The sequence below is a fragment of the Lepeophtheirus salmonis genome, chromosome 9 (genome assembly GCF_016086655.4).
Source record: "Lepeophtheirus salmonis chromosome 9, UVic_Lsal_1.4, whole genome shotgun sequence".
Taxonomy (NCBI): Eukaryota; Metazoa; Arthropoda; class Copepoda; order Siphonostomatoida; family Caligidae; genus Lepeophtheirus; species Lepeophtheirus salmonis.
In genome coordinates, this window is record NC_052139.2 from 9,196,848 (window position 1) to 9,201,447 (window position 4,600).

Genomic DNA, 4,600 nt, shown 5'->3' on the forward strand with positions numbered 1-4,600 from the left:
AGAAACCAACTCGTGGCAAATTTGATATTATAGTGATCTTTATCATTTTATGTATAAACCTTAATGGAATGCATAAATGGTATATCAAATTCTCAAACGTTAAATCTATGTAAATAGATGCACACCGCATGCAAATTTCCTTTTTCTACAATCTCATCATAATTCATGAGGAGTATCTGGTGGTAATGTTGTTGGTGGAATGTAAATAAGATAGTGAGAGCCTTCAAATATCAATAATTCCATCGAAGATGCAATGAATAAATTTAATAGTGTAGTGTGTATGGACAAACCATTGGCAATTTTCTTTTGTGTATGTAAAATTGTTTTTACTTCACAAGGGATTTTGTTGATCCCCCCCTCTCTGACCTTGTTTATCGGGTTGGATAAGTTTGAAATGAATAATTGATCAAGGCGAGTTGGCCAGAGGATATTTGGTTTCACGTAGACAAACTATCATCCACTCATGTATTTATAAGACTCAAACTTGGGGAGACATTGAACAATATTCCTCCTGCAGTCCTACCAGATGCGGCACAGCTCCTCAAGGCAAATTCCATATCAGGGAACCAACTGAATGACATTGACATATTCCACACATTATGGAACAATCTACATAAGAATGAAGCGCAATTGGAGTTAAGACAAGTGGGCTTTTATAAGGACAAGGAAGTTCATAAAGTCCAATTGGAAAGGAAGGAAAATGTGATCGTGAATCGCCTTAATAAACCCAAGGTTGAAAAGGTTGTGGATTTTTAAGAAGCACGAGCGAATCAGGATCGGAAGAAGAGGGAGGAAAAGAAAAGGATTTATAAAGAAATTGGAAATATGTAAAAAAGAGGAGCTTCGAAGACAGGTGGAGGCTGAAGAAAAGAGTTACGATGAACTAGAGGAGAATTTGGTTAACAAAGTTCAGAAAATGAGTATAAATTTCTTACAGATTCATTTTGACGCATGTTGTTCCATTCACAGATAATCGTCTATATTTTTACCTTGATCATTTTTTTGGAATTGGTAATATGAAGGTGGATTTTTTTGTTTTTCATCTACTGTTGTCAATATTATTTCACTCATCAATAGTGAGCTTTCATTCCGACTATATTCAAAACGTTATTAAATATTCGTGTGTGCTTCTACATGACAGAGATAAATCTTGAGGACTTGTTGAAGAGTAATAATTGTAAGTCCCTGTTGGACTTGGGCTGAGGATCTACATCGTAGTAATTCTTGCCAATGATTTAGATTATTTCCTTCTCTCCCTCCTTTCTCGTCTTTGCTGATCTAATGAAATGTCATGACAGCTAAGCTGCTCTCCTTCAAAACATTATTTGAGTTCTCAATATTAGCATGTTGATTTTCCATTTCTTTTTTTAAACATCGCCCAAAGTACCCCCAATTTTCATCACTAGTTGTATTAATGTTTGTCCGGTTGTTAGAGAGTCGATCAACCTTGAATAAAAAAGAAACCGTGGTGGGTAGCATTTATGTCATTGAGCGGACATTTTTATCTTGCGACTCTTTTCTCCCTTCTATGTTGAACAAAAAGTAAGCTAAAATTATTGTTCTTAAAATTGAATTTGCTTTCTTCGACAAATGATAGTCAATTTCTATCAATATTTTTTCTTATTAACCCCTTGAAATCGCCACAAACTGCAATTTAAGCAGCAAAATTTTATAGTCAAAATAATAAATTGACAGATTTTGTACAAACTAGATGTATACATATCTAAATGACTCATTGAAGAGTAATAATTATAAGTCCCTATTGAAATCAGAGATGAATTGACGATCTACATCGAATTAATTCTTGCCAATGTCCATGTTTAATTCCTTCTCTTGCTTCTTCCTCGTCACAGCTGATTTTTGCTGATGCAATGAAACGTCATGATAGATAAGCTGCTCTCCTCAAAAACATTCATTAAGTTTTCAGGGTTATCATGTTTTTTGTCAGTGTCTTTTTTTAACATGTCCAAAATAGACACGATTTTCATGACTATGGATGAGAGTGGAAAAGAAATTGACCAGGCGATGAAAAATTTCATATACAGGTTGTCGCAACAGAACTTCCTTTTTTATAATGCATCTAACCATTCTGTTTTATCATTTATATCATATCCTTTCATTTCGTACAGTAAAAATATATATTTAATAAAATCTTGTTCTATTTATTGGTCGTCTTTATTTTTAATGCTTTTAAAGTGTTGACGATTTGGCAAGAAACATGTTTTTGAGTTTTTACAGAGTTAATAACACTAGACTTGACATGATCTAATTCATATTATTATTCAGGGTACGCTATATAACTTATCTTTATATTATTATGCGGGACAATCAAGCTGTAGAAGTAGATACAGGGTTGGTGCAGCTACATTCTAGAGTTGAGATTACAAAGCTTTCTTAAAAATAAACTCAATCCCAACTATTCAAACTTTTGTTTCCCTCACAAATAAAAATTGCTAAAAAATGGTTTGACAAAATATTTTATAAAATTGAACTCATTGCAATTTATCTGTAGAGTTTTTGTTAGTGCAATTGATGAAAATCTGTAATTTGCTTCGATTTCTGATATACAAAAAGACAATATTTTCAATTGATTTTCATTATTTGACTTTTGCAAAATTATCTGAAGGCAAATAACTGAACGATTAGTATTACTATAGAACTATAATTGGTGCCATCATATCTCATGTCCTTTCTGCATAAGTAAACAATAAGAAACATTTATCAAATCTTTTATAGTGAGTGAGCAAAAAGACAGAGGATCTCAGACCTTCTGCATGCCAAAATTGTGGTGGCAGAGATTATGGACATTCTGAAGTGCTCCCTATATAAAAAAGGATGAACAAGACCTCCCAAGGAAAGATGGAAGTGGGAAACAAATCTTAAAAAAGGGATTCTGAGTTTCTGGGGGTCCTGAAGAAGAAGATCAAGGAGGGCCCCACAAAATTCATTAATCGCCTCTCTAACGAGTTTGACGTGGACGAGGGGACAATCAAGAGGGATGTGAAGGAGGACCTGGGGTTGTCCTCTTACATAAGACTCTATGGATAAAGAGTTACACTTTATCTGGTTCAAAAATATTGCTGACAATTATGGTGTTTGAGCTTGTGTTGCTGCTCTTTTTACCAGGCAAAGTAGAAACTCTCTCTTTACTTCTAAACCAACAAATTCACACCAATGTATTAACTTTCTCCCTACGACAGTAAAGATAAATCATAAAATCCTTTAAAGTACATGATTACTCTGACCAGAAGCCAAACTTAATTGTTTCCTGCAAAGAAAAGCCTCCATTTCCCCTTACTTTTACGACGGCCAACCTTATACTATGGGGCTTCAACACCTCTCAGTAAATCTCCGATTTGCTTAGAGTGTCTTTGAGCTACCTACTCCGCGTGTGTGTTGCTACTCCTTTTACCAGGCAAAGTAAAAAGTTGCAGTGAACATTCCCTGACTTATATCACCTTACTTTGCAAGGTAAGTACATGTTAAACTGGATCTAAATCCAGTTTATTGGAAGGAACCAAGGCAAAACATCTCTGAAATCAATTGAGGTAGAATTTTATTTTAGGTCTTTGAACTGGATGAATATAGATCCCTCCCCATTTTCTTTAACCTCCAACCCCATTTTTCCTTTTGAGCTCACTCGGCAAAGTGTTACCAAAACCACTAAAACTAGCGTTTTCTTTGCTAGTTCCAGGAAAGTTAAGATGGGAGTCCCTGTTGCTTTAAAAACTGTATCAATCTCTCAACATCCATGTGGCTTATTTTTTAAGTAAAGGAAGTTTTCTATTGAATAGGTCCTTTATAAATCTGGTAAAATTCAGATTCTTTTGAACCAATCCTCTGTCCCCCTGATGTCTCAAAATACCCATCCTTAGACAAGTCACTCCACAATTGTGATACTTGTGCAATGGGAATAAACTCTGAAAATACGTTTTACGTATGGGTATGATCTGCAAAATACCAAAGTATGGGGCAAACGATGTCATTTAAATTTAAAAGATAAAAGTGGAGTTTTGGAGAGTTCTGTTTGGCTTGTATAAATACTCTTGAAGTGTTGCTAAGAGATAAAGAGAGTCCTCTAATATTGCCGCCTGACACTTTGCCGAAAAACTTATTGCCAAAGGCCACTTTGCATAATGACCACGTTGCCGAAAAGACACATTGTCATAAAAATAATAAACATATGTATTTTATGATGATTCATACTGCAATACTATGAAATTACGATTCCTAATCATTTTCAACCAATTTTAAAGATAAAATGTTTAATTATTTGCCATGAATCGCAATGATTAAGTGTTGATTGATTAATAATAGATTTATTTAATTATAAGGGTCCTTCAACAGTTGGCTCGAACCACTATTAAAACCGATGAAACCAAGACTCCCGCCCAATAAATAATTTTGAAAGAGAAAATATGTTTAACGAATGGAAGGATTCAATAAATAAAGGATTGAGATTCAATGAACAATGCGAATAAATCACGTCCTGATTGGCACTCCTCTATCATGTGGCTGTCTGTGAATATAATAATCAAGAAGTATTTGTCATTTGAGTGGTATTTCTTTTTAAAAAAATATCCAGAAAACAAGACCCTCT

General features: G+C 34.3%; 1 pseudogene; it reads left to right on the forward strand.

Annotated features, from left to right (window-relative positions):
• Positions 1 to 330: 330 nt before the first annotated feature.
• On the forward strand, positions 331 to 973 carry LOC121124361 (coiled-coil domain-containing protein 25 pseudogene; annotated as a pseudogene).
• Positions 974 to 4,600: the final 3,627 nt, after the last annotated feature.